This window comes from Myxine glutinosa, chromosome 2, assembly GCF_964187855.1.
Source record: "Myxine glutinosa chromosome 2, kmMyxGlut1.1, whole genome shotgun sequence".
Classification (NCBI taxonomy): Eukaryota; Metazoa; Chordata; class Myxini; order Myxiniformes; family Myxinidae; genus Myxine; species Myxine glutinosa.
The window spans coordinates 213,152,255-213,173,281 of record NC_136262.1 but is presented as its reverse complement, the minus strand read 5'-3'; the positions used below and the strand labels follow the sequence as shown (position 1 = coordinate 213,173,281).

Here is a 21,027-nt window from a genome sequence, read left to right as displayed (position 1 = left end):
TAAGCTGGTCTGGTAATCGTCGGTTAAGTCATCCTTTGTTTAAGATGGGTATTTAAGATGGGCCTACAGTGTATGGGTTTAGAGACAGTTTGAGTCATTGAAAAGATGGTTCAACTTACAACTGAACAGCGGACCTTCGTGGTTACAACCTTTCACCAAACTGGAAGTTTGCAGCGAACTCGTGATGCGTTCAGGGAACGTTTCCCAGAACGGGAGCCTCTAGCAGCCAAAACCATCTGGGCGAATGTTAGAAAATACCAAGAGCATGGCACTAGCCTTCACCCGCAACAAGGGGAATTCTGGTGGGAGGCGCACTGGGCGATCGAAAATGAACATTGCAGCAGTAAGGTAGCAAGTTCTGGAGCATCCTTGGGATACCAGCGCAAGACGAAATGGGACGGGATTGCCTTCGGCAACATTCAACCGAATCACAAGACTGGACCTCGACCAACATCCATATCAGATTCACATCCGGCATCAACTTACGCCAGGGGATTTTGCCAGGAGGCTGGTGCTTGCCAGATGGTTGATCGCACGTTGCGAAGCAGATGTCAATTTCCTGCGGTATCTCGTTATCGGCAACGAAGCTGCTTTGGCCATGGACGGCAAGGTCAATACCCATAATGTTCTTGAATATGCACCGACAGGACAACCCCTGGAATTTAATTTTGACACCAACATGAATCGACAAAAGTGGACTGTTTGGTTGGGACTTTGTTGAATTGGTCAGGTGATCGGACCATTTTTCTTTCAAAGGAATGTCAATGGTAACAGGTATCTGCAGATGGTCAATGATGAAGTTTCACCGCAGCTGGAGGAGAACTTTGAGCAACAGATTTGTGGTGTCTTCAGATATCTCTGGTGTCGCCAGGTTGGCGCCCCAGCACATAGTCTTATCGCTGTCTGAGATCGACTGAGGGAACTCTTTGGAGACTGAGTCATCGCCCTCAACCATGCAGTGGAATGGCCGCCAAGATCACCTGACCTCACACCATGTGATGATTTCCTTTGGAGACATTTGAAGAACAAGGTGTTTGTTTGTAACTCCTCCCCGTGATCTTGACGAATTGCAGGGCCTTATTCGACATGCAGTGGATGCTTTGCGCAATGACCCGGCGATGGTGAGACGAGCAGTTCAGGGCATGCTCCGCCGCTGTGAGCTTTGTGTTGAAAGGGGAGGTGGACATGTTGATGGTGTGGGTGCATAAAGGCCAATCATTCCTGAGAAAAGTTCACATCTGACGTTCATTTTGCACCAATTATCCTGACTTGCATCGATTACCCAAACTTGTACAAATGCGATTTGAAATTGTCATTTTCAATGAACATGTACTCGGTCATGTGTGACAGCAATGATGCATGGAAGGTATCAATGGAAAGCTGAGGATCTCCTCTTAATTAGTAAACCACATGTAAATTGTCAAAATAAATAACCTTTGCATATTATCCCCTTGAATTCGGATTACCTTTTTTTTTGATACGCACTGTATGTGTATATATGCAGTGCATTCAGAAAGTATTCAGACCCCTTCACTTTTTTCACATTTTGTTATGTTGCAGCCTTATGCTGAAATCGTTTAAATTCATTTTTTCCCTCATCAATCTACACTCAATACCCCATAATGATAAAGAGAAAACAGGATTTTAGAAAGTTTTGCAAATTTATTAAAAAGAAAAAACTGAAATATCACATTGACATAAGTATTCAGACCCTCAACTCAGTACTTAGTTGAAGCACCTTTGGCAGCGATTACAGTCTCAAGTCTTCTTGGGTATGACGCGACAAGCTTTGCACATCTGGATTTGTGGATTTTCTGCCATTCTTCTCTGCAGATCCTCTCAAGCTCTGTCAGGTTGGATGTCGACCGACGGTGGACAGCCATTTTCAGGTCTCTCCAGAGATGTTCGATTGGGTTCAAGTCAGGGTTCTGGCTGGGCCACTCAAGGACCTTCACAGAGTTGTCCCGAAGCCACTCTTGCGTTGTCTTGGCTGTGTGCTTCGGGTCATTGCCCTGTTGGAAGGTGAACCTTCAGTCCAGTCTGAGGTCCTGAGCGCTCTGTTTCAGGTTTTAATTAAGGATATTTCAGCTGTGGCTGAAAAATACCCCCACAGCATGATGCTACCACCACCATGCTTCACCGTTGCGATGGTATTGGGCAGGTGATGAGCGGTGCCTGGTTTCCTCCAGACATGACGCTTAGAATTGAGGCCAAACAGTTCAATATTGGTTTCATCAGACCACAGAATCTTGTTTCTCACAGTCTGAGAGTCCTTTAGGTTTTTTTTTGCAAACTCCAAGCGGGCTTTCATGTGTCTTTCACTGAGGAGAGGCTTCCGTCTGGTCACTCTGCCATAAAGCCTAGATCGGTGGAGTGTTGCAGTGATGGTTGTCCTTCTGGAAGTTTCTCCCATCTCCACACAGGATCTCTGGAGCTCAGCCAGAGTGACCATCAAGTTCTTGGTCACCTCTCTTACCAAAGCCCTTCTCCCCCGATTGCTCAGTTTGGCCGGGAGGCCAGCTCTAGGAAGAGTCCTGGTTGTTCCAAACTTCTTCCATTTAAGAATTATGGAGGCCACTGTGCTCTTGGAAACCTTCAATGCAGCATTAATTTTTTTGTAGACTTCCCCAGATCTGTGCCTTGACACAATCCTGTCTGTGAGCTCTGCAGGCAGTTCCTTCGACCTCATGGCTTGGTTTTTGCTCTGATATGCATTGTCAGCTGTGAGACCTTATATAGACAGGTGTGTGCCTTTCCAAATCATGTCCAATCAATTGAATTTACGACAGGTGGACTCCAATCAAGGTGTAGAAACATCTCAAAGATGATCAAGAGAAATGGGAGGCACCTGAGCTAAATTTCAAGTGTCATAGCAAAGGGTCTGAATACTTATGTCAATGTGATATTTAAGTTTTTTCTTTTTAATAAATTTGCAAAACTTTCTAAAATCCTGTTTTCTCTTTGTCATTATGGGGTATGGGGTATTCAGTGCAGATTGATGAGGGAAAAAATGAATTTAAACGATTTCAGCATGAGGTTGCAACATACCAAAATGTGAAAAAAGTGAAGGGGTCTGAATACTTTCTGAATGCAATATATATATTTCACGTGCATTTCACGTGCATTCAGAATGCAATTTCTGAATGCACATGAAAAAGTAAGTACACCCCATGTAAAGTTTTGACTTTTCAACCTATTTCAACATACAGCTATTTGATCTTCATTTCAACAATATTGATAGATAAAGGTGATATAATATAACAAATATCATGAAACATTTACATTTTGTAGTCCATTGTATAATTTAAATAAACATAAATGCAAATTTCGCATGTGGAAAAAAGTAAGTACACCCCGACATTTCTCACTACTTCAAATACCTAAAATTAGAATCACGTGCACCAGCTCAGGTACAAATGATTAGAACATTGTCAGAGAGGATCTTGAAGGAACCTGTCTTATTTAAACCTCAGACATTTAGTTTGGTTTGCTCTTTGTTGATGAAGTGTGCAGCGTCACCATGCCTCGATCAAAAGAGCTCTCTGAGGCCTTCAGAAAGAAGGTTATAGATGCCTACGAGTCTGGGAAGGGATTTAAAAAGATCTCCAAACAATTTGAAATCAATCATTCGACTGTCCGGAAGATCATCGACAAGTGGAGAAGATTCCAAACAACTGCCAACTTGTTCAGGCCATGCCGCCCCAGCAAGTTCAGCCCGAGAGCAGACCGCAAGATGCTGAAAGAAGTCTCTAAGAACCCCAGAATGTCATCACGGGACCTACAGGTAGCTCTTGCCACTGTTGGTGTCAAACTGCACAAGTCTACCATTAGAAAGAGGCTGCACAAATTCGATCTACATGGGAGGTGTGCCAGGAGGAAACCTTTGCTGTCCAGAAAGAACATCAGGGCAAGACTAAAGTTTGCCAATGAACACCTAGGCAAAGACCAGCACTTCTGGAACAATGTGCTCTGGACAGATGAGTCAAAGGTGGAGCTATTTTGGCCACAGTACCAGAAGACATGTTTGGCAAAAACCAAAGACAGCATTTGACCACAAGAACCTGATACCAACTGTGAAGCATGGTGGTGGAAATATTATGGTTTTGGGCAGCGTTGCTGCATCAGGGCCTGGGCAGCTCACCATCATAGAATCCACTATTAATTCTTCAATGTACCAGAGGGTGCTTGAGGATAATGTGAGGCCATCTGTCGGAAAGTTGAAGGTCAACCGAAGGTGGACCTTGCAACATGACAATGACCCTAAATATACCAGTAAATCCACAAAGGAATGGCTGAAAAGAAAGAAATGGAGGGTTCTGGAATGGCCAAGTCAAAGCCCAGATATAAATCCCATCGAGATGTTGTGGGGGGGATTGGAAACGAACTGTGCATGCAATAAACCCCTTGAACATCGCACAGCTGAAAGAATTCTGCATGGAGGAGTAGGCAAAAATTTCTCCCAGTGGATGTCAGAGACTGGTAGACAGTTATAAGAAATGCCTACTTGAGGTCGTTTCTGCCAAAGGGGGCAATTCCACCTATTAGAACCAAGGGTGTACTTACTTTTTCCCCATGTGAAATTTGCATTTATGTTTATTTAAATTATACAATGGACGACAAAATGTAAATGTTTCATGATATTTGTTATATTATATCACCTTTATCTATCAATATTGTTGAAATGAAGATCAAATAGCTGTATGTTGAAATATGTTGAAAAAGTCAAAACTTTACATGGCGTGTACTTACTTTTTCACGTGACTGTGTGTGTGTGTGTGTGTGTGTGTGTGTGTGTGTGTGTGTGTGTGTGTGTGTGTGTGTGTGTGTATATATATATATATATATATATATATATATATATATATTGTTGCGGATTCGGGGTCGGCGCTCCCCTTACGGGGGTTAATCCCCTCGTCTTTTAAGCTGGCCGTCCCCCAATCCTGGAAATTATAACGCTCCTTTCCGGTCGAGATTGGCCAGGGTGATTGGTCAATGGAGTCCCAAATACCTGAGTGCCAATCCGACCGCAAAGCAGGGAGATAACTCCCGCTCGGACAGCGGACAAGATGGAAATTGCCGAACGGTTTTGTAATCCGAAACCCGAGCCATTAACAAAAGACTAACCCGATCCTGAGCGGTTCCGAAATCGTGCCACAGGTACTCAATGGAGAGAAATGACGAAGACGATCGAATGGAGAGGAAATCAAAGTAAAGGAAGAACAAATATGATTTATTAATTCTGTACAAAAACCCAAAGAGGAAACGAAAGGGAAAGAATATACAAGAAGAAGAAGCAGGACACAGGGCAACCTTACCTATACAGTCTTACTTAACCCCAGGACGAACAAACAGACTTACACGGGAGGGTAGTGGTAGGAGGAGAAGGGTCCAAGCAGATGGTAGGGCGTTGAGGTCCGGCTCCGGTCCAGACTGGAGAATGGCAGGCAGCTTGCGTGTCGCTGGCGTGCGATCGGACCTTACATATGGCGGGGGAGGGTAGTTCTTCGCAAGTCCGTATGCGCAGTTCTCTGCTTGTGACCTCCTTACTCAGCTTCTCAGGTGTTCAGCGCCGCTTAATGATTCCTCGCGCATCTGGTACAAACGAGCTCAACAATCAGCAACAATAGGGTCTAGAGGGCCTCAGCCTATTGCAGCAATGCGAGCATCCCCACGTATCTCTCTTCTGCGTGCCCTCTCTCTCTTCTCTCTCTTAGCACCTCCTCCTCTCAGCACTTCTCTCTGTCAAGGCGCCGCGCTTGCGCTTATATAGTGCGCTTTGAAATCAAGCCGCGTATTCTCGCACTCTGCCCACCAGTGAGCTCACCTCAGCCCTGGTTGGTTAGCGAGGGCTCACCGGCTCCACCCCTTACGGGTCGATGACAGGGTTACGCCTCGTTCTGGGCGCTCCGCCCCCTTCTTCTCCAGGCTTGACCGCGTGCGTAATGGCGGCGCTAAGGCAGCGAACACTGCTGGCAAGGCGCGTACCACAATTTGGAGAGAGTCAAGCCGCAAAATGAATGGAATTGAAAAGGACCTATCTTATTTAATTAATGCAACGCAGATGCAACTATTGGGAACACAGCCTTATTTAAACACATACTAAGGAGATAACTAAAGGTTCCTATGGTGTCCTACATGTTGCTCGTGGACTAACTATGGGTACGACCTTATTAAATGAAGAGAATTATTTACAAGAATTATTTACAAGTATTTACAAGTGAGGGGTTCTCAAAACAGCAACACTGCACCCTCCTTTCCTCCAGGCCCATCCGGGCCGAAACAACTTTAATTTAATGTGACACTTAGGTGTGGTAACCCTCTACTTTTAACCTCACCCTGAGTGCGACAGTTTTAACACTAAATATGTCCTGCCTGCTGCGTTGCATTCTACCTAACTGACTCATGCCCACAGACTACCCGAATTGCGGAATTATTCTCAAAACTACACATTTAGCCGGTGGGGAGCATGTTATTTACAAAGACACTACTATTTTGATTATTTACAAAACTGCAACCCAGGACCTGTCTTTTGTGGGAAACAAAAGCAGAAATTTTGAGAAGGGGAAAATCATTGCCATGCACTGCACTGATACACCATACCACAAGCACCCACATGCATCAATCATAAAAATGCACCAAAAAGCACCATCATCAAAATGCACACAACAAACATTTCTTAAAATAATAAAATGATGCCTTGTGACGTCTTCTCCGCTGGGCCACTGGTTCTGGTCGATGTTGATCTTCATGCTTGCTGCCTATTTAAAAATAAAAGGGCACAAACAGCGTCCACTTTTTCATTTATGGCCAGCAGGCCCAACTCCGGTGGTCCACCTGCATGGCATAGGTGCCACTTAAAACACAGTGGTCCGCAACCAAGATGCTGCTGGCAGCAATGACCGGACCCAGCAGAGGCGCCAGGCCCCAAAACGTGGAGTCCATAAGGTGGTGCTAGGCCACAGAACGTGTGGTCCATAAGTGGTGTACCAGTGCAGGCCGGAGGCAGCGGAGGTGCGGGCACATAACTGTAGTCACCTGCGCACTCCCCCCGGGCCCAAAAGAAACAAGTCCATGAGTGGGGGAAGGAGGACAAGCAAACCAGCGGGGCAAGATCGCAAGGGTACACATTAATACAAGATAATGCAACATGGAGAGCGCAGGAGAGCGAGCTGAGAAAGCTCGTCCCCTACCGTTCGTCACCCCCCATGTCACCTACACTACCCCTCGCCCCTCCCCGTATTTACACCATTTACAAATTCGTCTCTACGTCCTGTCTTCCCCATATCTCCCCTCTATTCCAAATTCGTCATCAATCCCTCCTAAGGAGGAAGAGATGGAATCACAAACACAATGTCACCCCCACGTCATGATGCGTCTTACCATTCCCAAACATCTGCAAAAACATGGTGTGGAGCACTGTCACCTTGGGTGAGTAGATGCGGATGGTGCGAAGAGATTTTCTCCTAACTACCTTCTAAATGACATTAACATACTTTACACTACCCGGGGTCTTCCCCTGCAAAACCACTGGCCACTTTACTCTATGCGGTTCTAAAAACCAATTCCCATTGAACATACTGTGGTGCTCACCAAATTTGGGGTCTTACTCCCTCGATTCTACTCCCTGTGCCCTCGCACAATTTCGGGGCTGGGTTGTGTGGCTCACCAGCAGGTCCGCTCACCTGCACACCTCCGCCACTGTACGTCGCCACCCGAGCTTACCTGCTCCTCACCCTAACCTACCTGGGGAAGGCCCTCTGGCTCCCTTACCCCACTACCGCCCTCTCTGGCGTCGGGCTACCCGGGTCCTCCTCTGGATCCTCGGGCCCCATTGAACACTAACTGGCTCCCAGAGCCTACCTGCGGCCTCACCTGGCCGAAAGACTAACAGTGGCGGAGTGCCCATTTAACCATTCTCACTAACGAGCCACACACCCAGCCATTCCACTTTACTCATACACCAATCACAGCAGTACTCTGCTACTCTCAGCACCACAGATGTCAATATCCAACCACAATTTACCTACTCCCTCTACCTACTTTTAAACTACCCTCCCCGGGTACTCGTGAAGGGGTCCATCCTTTCCCCATCCACTCCTTCGCACCATATACTCCACTCCACATATTCCACAATACTCACTCCACACCATCCATTCCATACTCCATTTACTCCAGACCATTCATTCAACCATTCTCCATACACCTGTATTTCACTTGCACACCTTGCAACTCAATCACTCAATGCACAATCACTCCCATTCTCAATACTCTGCTCATGCACTTTCTACACACACACACATCATTCTCACGAGCACTGCCTCACTTCATCACCCTCACTACAAACACATAGCATCATCTAATCTAACTACTGCCCTTCTATTACTCGTGCTTCCCAGTCATCCCTTACACTATGCACAATTTGCACATCCCACGTCGTTATTATCCATCTAATCTACCTACGTCCCCACTACAGGTATAATGTCGCTGCTTAAATCTACAGTTACCTATGGTCATTTCCTAGATCCCTAATCATTATCCCAACCCTCCCTGGCTAGGTTTTCACCGCCACACCCCATAAAACTATAGCTCATGTGCCCAAAAAGAAAGGGATGGTAGATTTACCATCCCTCTACATCACTATTCCTACTTGTCCACTATGCTCGAGCCTCGTTGCGCCGTAATACATTTCCATAGCTCGACTTCGAAAAGCCGAGCAATGCATACGGGTGGTCTGTCTCCTACAGGTTGGGTCCGTCCGGCATTCACGATTCAGGCGAGGAGGTTTTGTCGGGCGAAGGCTCCAAGCACCATCCCTACGCAGGGCCTTGCGCTCCCAAGCGCGATGGCCCAGCCTTGCCCGGCCGGAGCGCCGCCACCACAAGGGGGCGCTGCTCCGACCCCTCCTACCTCCCCTCGAACCGGGCCGGTCGCTTTGCCTGGCAAAGCGCGGAATCGACCGTGCAGGGCGGAGCCCGGCCCGAATCGTGCACGGCGCTCCATGCAGGAGCGACACGGCTACGATCCCGGCCGGCCCCCGCAGCAAACAAAGAGCACCACGCCCCAAACGCTCGCGTCGGCTATACGTCGGCCTAACCGCTGCCCAGGTTAACGTCGATGCTTCACTTGCATGCTCACACCATGTGTTCCTTACTCACCAAACGCGGTGCTCCAACGCCTCTCATACACTCCATACCTTCCCTGCACTCTATCACCGCACTCTGTTACACACCACTCCTCGGTTGCACACCTCTCCCCCGTTACGTACTCCGTAACACTCTTGGGTGTGCACTCTCTTGCACACCCGCTCAATGCACACCTACCCACGGGTGTGCAATCCCCTATCGCACACCCAAACACACGCCCCACAACCAACTCAGGTGTGCATCCTCGCACACTCGCCACAACCAACTCACTCTCTGTATCACATTCATCACACATACACTCCGATGTGCATTCATCCTCACTTTCACACTCTGTAACACACTCACTCTTCGACGCACATTTTTTTCTCACATGCGTGCCATTGCCATTCACACAGCGCACCACGGACCTCCCACAAATGCCCGGGTTACGCTGGAATCCCAAGCGTGCGAAAATTCTTTTTGCGCTGAACACTTTCCCGCAAAATGTTTTCGCGCCATATAAAGCCCGGCTCACCTTTGGGATCCTCCTCTCCACACACACCTGCAAATCTTTATAAGGATTAGCAAGTACGGCATCAGGATGCGAATACAGACTTTGGGCATATTCCATTCCTTCCTCCCGTGAGTGCTTTTCTAAGTCCGTCTCTTCCGCCCCAATTTCCACTATTTCTTTTTCCATTATAATTAATTCTTTCTCTTTATTAAGCTCGACGACCGCTGGCGCCAATAAAATAAAATCTTTTAATTCGGCGGTCGTGGGCTTCTCTATACCCCGGGTCGCGATTTCTACCCCGGTCCACGTGACTGTGCTTTGCTCCAACTCACTCAACCCGCGCTCCTCTAGCCGCGTTCGTTACCGCGAACAAGTCTGGCAGGCACGAAGGAGGAGCTGCAGGGGAGTGGCCGGTAAGCGGCAGGCAGCCAATGAACGCTCAAGGGGAGTGGCTAACAACGGCAGCCGGGGGAGGGGCTTGGAACATTCTGGTGGGACTCGGAGGGGGTATAAGACCCTGCCCCGGGCTCCCCGCCCCAGTCAGATTCGGAGAGAGAGGAGAGTCAGAGTCCTAGTCAGAGAGCCGAAGTGCCCCAGTGAACGAGGAGGAGAGTGTGCTTGGTGTGTCGATATTGCTAGGGCTCTCGGTGTGAATGAACTCTCTCTGTGAACAGTCTCGCTCTTGCCCGCTGCCCCCGAAAGATCTCTTCCGTGCTATGCTCGCTCTGTCATAGTGAGGTGTGATCGAGGAATAGCACGAACTCTCCCTGTGCCCTGCGCTCTGCTGCCTGATAACAGCGCTTGCGAGGACGTGCCACAGACGCACGATCTCTCTGCCTGAGCTCCCTGCACACATGCCGCGAACACCTCGAGGGACACGCCCGGCGAGCTGACCGGAGAGAACGGCGCCAAGGACGCGTTTGGAGCGCGTACTTTTCCTTCCTCCTTTTCCCCGCGTGAGTGAGTGGGCCCTTGTCCGGGATTTTTAAGTAAGACTGATTAAGTATCTACTCTGTGTCTCTTTATCCTGACCATTGTAAATTGTACAATAAACCTGTGTTCTTCCTTCCATTTGGTCGTTCCCGTCATTTTCCACCATTGGCTTCGCACTGTACGAATAGGACCGCTCAATCGGGTTCAATATGAATTAACGGCACGAGTCACGTGATACGCAAACCGCTCGGGCGTATCCGACTAGCGTGACCCGTGTGAGGTCCAGCACCCGTCTTCGTGGCAGCATGTGTACCGAAGGTACATGGGGATTCGACCCGATACCCTTCCACACGCTCGCCGTGGGGGTCGCGGCTGGAATTGCTCCGCAATCCGCCCCACGAGTGTAAAGTGGGTCGCGGCCTCGTGGACTCGAAGGCCGGAGGGGGAAAAGAGTTTAACCCCCCTCTGTAATTCGACGGGCTCGAGATCCGCAACTATATATATATATATATATATATATATATATATATATATACACACACACACACATACACTCTGAAACACACATTTTACACTATCGGTATGTATTTATCAAATGATATATACTGTATATTGTTATGGAAACGGGGACGGTGCTCCCCTGACCAAAGGGGGGGGGGGGGGTTATCCCCCTTGTATTTTGCACTGGCCGTCTCCGATCCTGAAGCTACCCCGCTCCCCTGTGGGGTGGGATTGGCCGAGGTGATTGGTCAAGGGATTCCCGTACACCTCCGACAATCCCTCCACAAGGCAGGTGGGTAGCTCCGCTCGAATCCCGGACAAGATGGAGTTTGCCGAGCGGTTTAGCAATCCGAAATCCGAGCCGTTAACAACACTAACCCGATTCTGAGCGGTTCTGCCAAATTGTGCCACGTATATTCAATAGGGGACAGGATGAAAGCGATCGGATGAGAAAGAAGGAACCAAAGGTAAGAAGGAACAGGTATTTATTACGATTATTTACACAACCAAAGAAACCAAAGGAGCAGGAAAGAAACGAAAGTAATTTACAGAAGAAGAAGAAGAAGACACAGTGCAATACTTAGCTTATACAGTCTTACTTATACCCAGAGAGGCCAACACAAACAGACTCACACGAATAGGGAATTGCAGGTAGGATTGGCTGGAGGGAGAAGAAGGTGGGACCACAGGGCCGGATGGATGAGGTTCTATTCCGTACAGGACGGCAGGGCTGGAGGCGAGCGGCCGCCGACTCTCGGCGCTCGGGTCCACACGGCACGGTTTGCTCGAAGCAGCACGTCAGAGCTGCACGCGGCTGGGGGCTGTTTGACGCAGCGTCTCTCCTCTCGCTCGCATCTCTCTGTCAAGCGCCTTCCTCCCCAGAACTCAACTCGGTCAATGCGCCTCCCTCCACAGAACTCTCAGTGCGTGCTCCCTCACTCATCTGCATAAGCAGTCCCTCAGTCACCCTTTTATGGCCCTCCCCGAGATCAAGCCGCGAACTAAGAGGGCACGCCTACCGGGTCGCTCTCCACAGTGCCGATTGATGGGCACGGGCATGGGCATGGGCACGGGCTCTTCCTGGCTCCGCCCATGATGACGAGGGGCGGGCAATGCCCTTCTTCTCCGAGCTGACCACGTGCGTAATGGGGGCGAATGCTGCTGGCAATGGAGGCAAACGCTGCTGGCAATGAAATTTTGGGGCTATTGAAAAGGGGATCTATCTTATTTGATTTGGTGCAACGTAAGATCGACTAGTGGGAACATAGCCTTAACTGAAACACAGACTAATGAAATAACTATTGAGAAGGTCCTATGGTGGCCTACGTGGTGTTCATGGACTAACTAAGGTGCACTCATTTCAATTAACAGCCAATTAAAGGGGAAATGTACACAGGGGTTATTTATAAGCACCCTCATTTATAAACACAGCACCCTCATTCCTCACGGGATGTCCCGGCCCAAAAACTTTAACTTAATGTGACACTCAGGTGCAGTTCCCTCTACAATTAACCTGACCCTGAGTGTGACAGTTTTAAAACACCAATAAATATGTCCCCCTATTACGTTGCACCCTACCTTACAGATTCACGCCCACAATTAACCGAATTGCGGAATTAATTCTCAAACTAAACATGAACGGTGGGGAGCATTATTTACAAGTGACATTATTTTGATTATTTACAAAACGCAACCCAGGACCTGTCATTTTTCCTTTTAGGAGGCAAAAAGTAAATCCTGTGGGTGGGAGGAGACAGCATGCACTGCATCGACGCACCAGCACCAATAAACACCAAAGCACCAAAATGCACAGTCACGCACCATCCAGTGCGACATTGCACAACACAATTTAAAAAAACACAACTGGTGGTCTTGGTCTTCTGCTCCCTCTGCTGGCCGATGTCGTTCTTGATGTTGTTCTTCCTTCATCTTCTTTGCTTGCGGCCTATTTGGACATAATAAAAAGGCACAAAATGCGTCCATTTTTATTTATGGCCCACAGGGGCCAGCTATGGGTGGTCCACCTGTAGGGCAAAAAGGGGGCCACCTCTCCATGGTCCGCAAGCAAGATCTTTCTCTGGCCAACCTGGCCGGTCCCAGCAGAGGGGCCATGCCACAAAACGTGTGGTCCATATGTGGTTCTCGGCCACCGAACCGTGGTCCATATGGTGGTGCATGGCCGCAAAACGTACGGTCCATAAGCGGTGCATGGATGCAGGCAGCTGGTTGCGGGGATTCGGGCACACAATTGCGGCTCCCGCACGCTCTCCCTCAGTGCCCAGAGAGCACGGTCCATGGGGGGGAAGGAAGACAAAGCAGAATTAGTGAGGGCAAGGGCGCAAGGGTACACATCAACACAGGCAACGCAGAGCGAGGTGCTCACGGAGAGCGGGCGAAGAAAGCTCGTCCCTAACGTACGTCACCCCCCCTGTCACCTACTCTACCCTTGCCCTTACCCCATATTTACAAAACCTACACATTTATAAATTCGTCACTACCGTCACGTCTTCCCCATATCTCCCCTAATACCAAATTCGTCACAATCCCTCGAACCAAATTTGCCATCACCAAAATTCCTCATCAATTCCTCATAAGGAGGAAGAGATGGAATATCCAGCACAATGTCTCACCCACGTCATGATGCGTCTCACCTTTCCAAAACATTTGCACAAAAATAAAATAACAAAACATGGCATGGTGTGGAGTTCTGTCATCACCTCAGGTGAGTGGGTGTAGATGGTGCGAGGAGATTTCAATCCTAACTACTTCCTAAATGACATTAACACACTTTACACTACCAGGGGTCTTTCCCTGCCAAACCATTGGCCGTCTTACTCTTTGCGGTTCTACAAACCAATCTCCCATTGACCATCTGTGGCGCTCACCAATCTGGGGTCTCACTCCCCCGGTTCAACTCCCTGTGCCTTTGCACAATTTCGGGAGTGAGTCGTGTGGCTCTCCTAACAGGTCTACCTACCTGTGCACCTCCGCCACTGAAGTTGCCACCCGAGCTTACCTGCTCCTCGCTAACCTACCTGGGGAAGGCCCTCCCTGGCGCTTACCCCCTCGGTGCCCTCTCTGGCACTGGGCTACCCGGGTCCTTCCTTTGGATCCTCGTGCCCCATTGAACTCTAACTGGCTCCCAGAGCCTACCTGCGGCCTCACCTGGCCGACATCCTAACAGTGGGGGAAGCGCTCAACCAACCATCCCTCTAACAGGCCACACGCCTAGCCATTTCCACGTCACTAATGCACCCATCCAAACACCATTCTTCCACATGCACCACAGATGCCAATATCCAACCACAATTTACCTATACCCTCTACCTAACTCTTAAACTACCCTCCCTGGGTATTCGTGATGGGGTCCATCCTCCCCATCCACTGCCTTCGCACCAACCACTCCACGCCACAGTTTCCACCATACTCACTCCACACCATCCATTCCATACTCCATTTACTCCAGACCATTCATTCAACCATTCTCCATACACCTGTTCTTCACTTGCACACCTGTGCTCACACACCTGGTGCTTCTTGCACCCTCCTTCCTCCCAGGCTTCTTCATTCCATACAATGCAATGCACAATCACCTCACACTTTTCACAATACGCTGCTGAGTACACTTTCAACACACACACGGCACCATTCACGAGCATTGCCTCATTTGCTCAACATGCTCACCCGCAAAACTTCCATACCAATTCCTCATTCAATAAACCACAAACACACGGCATCATCTGATCTACCTGGTGCCCTTCTAAAACTCGCGCTTCCCAGTCGCCCCTTATACTATTGCGCTCCCTCGTCGTTATAATCCAATTAATCTACCTACGTCCCCTACTACAGGTATCATGTCGCTACTTAACCCTACAGTTACCTATGGTCATCTCTCTAGATCCCTAATCCATTATCCAAACCCTCCCTCGGCGAGCTTGCACTGCCAAAACCGCATAACTAGTGCTCATGTGCCCGGGGGATGTGAGGGATGGCAGAGTTGCCATCCCACCGCATCGCCAATCAAATTTTGCTCATCCAATTCACTATCCCAATTTCGAATCCAAAACACTATCATCTTCACAGTCCATTAAACTTGAGCCTCGGTGCATCATTACCTCATTAACACTCGGCTTCGCAAAGCCGAGCAATGAATTTGGGTGGTTTGGTCGCCTGCAGGTTGAGTCCGTCCGGCATTCGGTTCAGGGGAGGAGGTTTGCTCAGGCCGAGATTCCACGCACCATCTCGGCGCGGAGGCTTTCGGTCTCCGGCCCGATGGCTCAATCTCGCCCGGCCGGAACGCCGCAACCACAAGGGGTCACCGTCCCGACCCTTCCTACCTGCCCTTGAACCGGGCCGGTTGCCTTGCCGGGCAAAGCCCGGACTCGGCCGTGCGGGGCGGGGCCAGGCCCGGATCGTGCACGACGCTCCGAAGAGAAGCGCCGCTGCACCGATCCCCGCCGGCTCCCGCAATACCCACAGCCCGGCACGGACCGAAGGCTCGCGTCGGCTAACCGTTGGTCTAACCACTGCTCCGGTCCACGTCGATGCCTTACTCGCATGCTCCCACGCATACGCGACCCCTTTTACACTCTCCAAACCCGGCGTTCCAATGCCGCCCGTACATTCCACCACCTCACTCCCTGTTACACACCACACCTCTTGCGCACCCTCTTGCGCACACTCGCCGTTCGCACACTTCCTTAACACACCTCGCGCACCGTCTTGCGCACTCTCCCTCGGTACGTACTCCGTACCACTCATGGGGGTGCACTCTTGCATCCACCCACTCACGCGCTCCGATGTGCCCTCCCGCACCCGCGCCACCACCAACTCACTCTCCGTGTCACACTCCGTACACTCCGACGTGCATTCGCTCTCGCACTCGGTATCACTCCCACACTTTGTAACACACTCACTCTCCGACGCACACTTTTTCCTCACAAGCGCGCCATTTCCACTCACACAGCGCACCACGGACCTTTCACAAACGCCCGGGTTACACCTTGATCCCAAGCGCGCGAAAAATTCTTTTTTCGCCAAACATCCTTCTACAAAATCTACCGCACAATATACAGCACGACTCACCTGGGCGCTTCTTCTCCTTCGCTCCAACACCACCTGCAAACTTTCATTGGTGTTAATAAGCACAGCATCATGATGCGAATCCAGACTTTGTGCATTTTCCATTTCTCCCTGCTTCGAGTGCTTTTCTAAGTCCCCGGTCTCTCCAATTTCAATTCCCACTATTTCTTTTTCTTTATTCACCTCAACGACCGCTGGCTTTAATAAAATTTTCTCTACTTCAGCGGTCGCAGGCTGCCCCTACCCCGGGTCGCAATTTCTACCCCGGTCCAGTTACCCGCGCTTTGCTCCAACTCGCTCAACCGGCGCTTCCCAACCTGCTTTACCCCGTCGCGTACCCCCGCGACCTCTTCGCTCAACCTTCCTCTCAACCTCCTTTACCTCATGTGGGGCCTTGTCCCTCGCCAACCCCTCATTTATTTATTTGGCTTGGCCATTTATGCCCTCCAATTTGCTTCTGAGCCTCCCTAATTTGGTTTTCCAATCATTTCCCATTTCCCCGATTTGGTTGCCCAATCGATCACTGGTACCCCTCGCTTCGTCCCTCATTCTGCTTTCTATTCCCTCCATTTGGCTTCCCATTTGCTCAATTTGGCTTCCCAGCCCCCTGGTCTTTTCCCTCTCCTCATCCGCCTTGACCATGAAGGCCTGCATTTGCAGCATGAGTAGGTCCCAGTTCATCGGCGTCGCGCACGCGGCGCCATTTGGTGCTGCTGCAACCTCGTGCGCGAGGCCGCCATCTTGTGCGCCTGAAATCCCCGCAACCGAACCCTCATTGCCTTCCTCCCGCATTACTCCCACCTCCTCCCTGGGGTCCTGGGTTGACTCTAAACCCTCTTCTTCTACCCCCACCGGCATTCGATCGCCTTGACCATCCATGGCACGACTTGATTTGGAATATTAATACTAAATTTTGGCCGCTCGTAATTTTGACCAAATTTTTTTTTTCAGATATAAAAATTTGGTTCGGGCCTCAAATCCCACTCCCCGACACCAATCGTTACGGAAACGGGGACGGCGCTCCCCTGACCAAAGGGGGGGGGGGGTAATCCCCCTTGTATTTTGCACTGGCCATCTCCGATCCTGAAGCTACCCCGCTCCCCTATGGGGTGGGATTGGCCGAGGTGATTGGTCAAGGGATTCCCGTACACCTCCGCCAATCCCTCCACAAGGCAGGTGGGTAACTCCGCTCGAATTCCAGACAAGATGGAGTTTGCCGAGCGGTTTAGCATTTATGAAATCCGAGCCGTTAACAACACTAACCCGATTCTGAGCGGTTCTGCCAAATCATGCCACGTATATTCAATAGGGGACAGGACGAAAGCGATCGGATGAGAAAGAAGGAACCAAAGGTAAGAAGGAACAGGTATTTATTACTATTATTTACACAACCAAAGAAACCAAAGGAGCAGGAAAGAAACGAAAGTGATTTACAGAAGAGGAAGAACAGTGCAATCCTTAGCTTATACAGTCTTACTTATACCCAGACAGGACAACACAAACAGACTCACACGAATAGGGAATTGCAGGTAGGATTGGCTGGAGGGAGAAGAAGGTGGGACCACAGGGCTGGAGGGATGAGGTTCGATTCCGTACAGGACGGCAGGGCTGGAGGCGAGCGGCCCGCCGACTCTCTGCGCTCGGGTCCACATGGCAAGGTTTGCTCGAAGCAGCACGTCAGAGCTGCACGCGGCTGGGGGCTTTTGACGCAGCGTCTCTCCTCTCGCTCGTACCTCTCTCTCAAGCGCCTTCCTCCCCAGAACTCAACTCGGTCAATGCGCCTCCCTCCACAGAACTCTCAGTGCATGCTCCCTCACTCATCTGCATAAGCAGTCCCTCAGTCACCCTTTTATGGCCCTCCCCAAGATCAAGCCGCGGGCTAAGAGGGCACGCCTACCGGGTCGCTCTCCGCGGTGCCGATTGGGGGGCACGGGCTCTTCCTGGCTCCGCCCACGATGACGAGGGGCGGGCAACGCCCTTCTTCTCCGAGCTGACCACGTGCATAATGGGGGTGAATGCTGCTGGCAATGGAGGCAAACGCTGCTGGCAATGGAGTTTTGGGGCTATTGAAAAGGGGATCTATCTTATTTGATTTGGTGCAACGTAAGATCGACTAGTGGGAACATAGCCTTAACTGAAACACAGACTAATGAAATAACTATTGAGAAGGTCCTATGGTGGCCTACGTGGTGTTCATGGACTAACTAAGGTGCACTCATTTCAATTAACAGCCAATTAAAGGGGAAATGTACACAGGGGTTATTTATAAGGAATTTTAATACTAAATTTCATGTGAAGGTTCTAAAAACTGCAACAATATTATATTGTCCTGTCAGCCTGAACGGTTAACACTGCTGGGTGACGAATGGCCGTAACAAGTTTAATTCCGAGGCACGTAGCCGAAATTATGGAGGTTCGTCCATCGTGTGCGGGTGGAGGAACCAAAGTGCTTACCTGCACAGAGCTCACGGGGTTTATACTCGAACCCGAAAACACGACAAATGAAAAAATGCCACAGTAATAAATTTAATGAAAGTCAAGCACGGCAAAATAAAGGTTGAGGTAAAATAAATCCTACAGTGAGACGTCTCCATTCAGACACATAAAACAGACACGGGGGAAGATTAGAGAAATAAAATGTTCGTTTTTATAAACGGCCGGATCTCAGCTCTGGTCTACGAGGCTTTTAGGAGCTTGATGGTCATTGCCGCAGTGTAGCCACTCGCGTGGGAAGCGCTCCGACAATGGCGCCAAAACCCCGCATCGAAAACGCCAAGGCGGGAAACAAGCAGACAGGATAGCCTCCTTTGTGCTCACAACATCCTATGTCCCCGAAGAACACCACAGCCAACAACACCTCCTACTCCGACATTGCGAAGGTTCCACACTGCTCTCTCTCAGCCCGCACAGCAATGGCTGGCCCGCCCCCTCCAGCACAAAAATCCAAGAGTTCCACAAAGGCTCCGAAAGCTCTCTTCACAAGCGCACACGAGCCACAAGCAGTCAGGCCACCAGAGACAAAATCCAACGAGCAACCGCCCGATACGAAAGCCAGAATGAGAGAGAGAGAGAGCTCACAAGACTCTTCTTGTTCCTTTCCCTCCTGCCCAAACCTTCTCCCTCTGACGTCACCCCCGACCAATCATGAACCTCGGGGCATGGCCCTCACGGCCATGCTCTTTCTGGAGGTGAGGCTTAGTTGCCGATTACGATTCCTTGGAGGCGGTGTTTAGTTTGCTCGGGAATGTTCGGGTCCTGTCGGCAGTTACGTCGGCTATTGTTGTTGTTGTTGTTGTTGTTGGAGGTGGTTGCATGGCTGCCTTGTAGATGTAAAAACGTAGCGGAAAAACCACAGGAGGCAATCACATACAAGGAGAAACTAGCCTTAGACCCTACCTAGTTAACACAAGCTCCGCCCCCCCGTGTGAAGACACAGAAACAATCTTAAGCTCACAGTTTTTCTACTTAAATACATTGAGATTGGCTTCCGACTCGCACACGGTCCATGCTACCCGACACAGTTCTATCTCCACTATGGTATGTCATCACTCATCACCTACCCCCACAAACGTAACAATGAGTCACGAAACAATGCAGCAAGCGGCCGACAGCTGGTTCTCTGCCTTGGATCAAGCTTGTTGTAGATCACAAGTTAAACGTAGCTTGAGGCTGGCCTTGCTAATGCCTGTTTGTACGAAATTGGAGTGAAGAATCCAGTTCTATTCATTGGGTGGCTGTGCTTTTCTTTCTATTATAATGGATAATCCCAACCCCGTATTACCCTAGTGGCTGACACACACACACACACACACACACACACACACACACACACACACACACACACACACACACACACACACACACACCTTGCCTGTGCAAGATTATAAAGGGTGTAATACTGCAGACTCTCATTTAGATAATCTTGATGATGCATTAAGAGAAGATGATTCAAGATAAACAAATACAAAACTATTTATTCACAAGTTATTTTTACCTTTTCTTTTCTCTAACTAAAACTTTGTCTGAAAGCCTGCAGGCTAGTTTACTGTACTCGGGGCACATGATAGCTTTGGTAGAGGGATGCATAAGGTAGGGATGTTATAGCTATCGGAAGTAACGCAACTGGTTGCAGACTCAGAATTTTACGAAGAAAGGTTATGCTTGTGAGCAGTAGGGGGCAGAACATACACGTGACATTCATTAAAATCAAAACAAAGTAAACGTCCAGTGAATATTTATATTGCCACCACATTAAAGGATTCCCAAAATATAAAACACACAAGAATGATGATGACAAAGTACGAGATTTCGATTACTTGGACCGACTTTCACAAAATGTGTTTTCACCACCTCAAAAAAAATGCTTACGTGCATTTGATGTGTACAGAGTACAGAAGGGACATAAACAAATCCTTTCTGGTCGAAAATGTAAAGTGGGTCAAGGTTGCTCCACCAAAACTGCCATATATCAGAAAGTTAAGCAACGAGTCACGAAACAATGCAGCAAGCAAGCCACAAGGTGGTTATTAGAAGAGTGGAAATGATCAGGTGTTACCAAAGTTTCAAAAACTCTTGTAAGTAAGCTTCATAATGCTTACTTGGGGAATTTGGACTCAACTAGAGCAAAGCCAAAGCAGTGGGAAAGTCCTGAAGTGAAAATGGTAAATTTCTGATTGCTATCACAGAAACATGACTGTGGATGACATTGAAACAGAAAATGAAATCATAGGGGTAGAGCTTTATGAAAAGTGGTGGCCAGATTTTGTTAAAAGCACCGTATACGTACTGTATGTGTGTGAGGGAGGGGGAGAGATCAAGTTCGGGTTATGTGAAAATGGAAAAAAATTAATGGAGAAAAACGAGAGTTGGGGGAAA

General features: G+C 49.2%; 1 protein-coding gene across 1 annotated transcript in view; it reads right to left on the bottom strand.

Annotated features, from left to right (window-relative positions):
• Positions 1-21,027, bottom strand: part of LOC137420875 (amyloid-beta A4 precursor protein-binding family A member 1) — a gene marked incomplete in the record, with an annotated part of 121,742 nt that overhangs the window by 72,038 nt on the left and 28,677 nt on the right.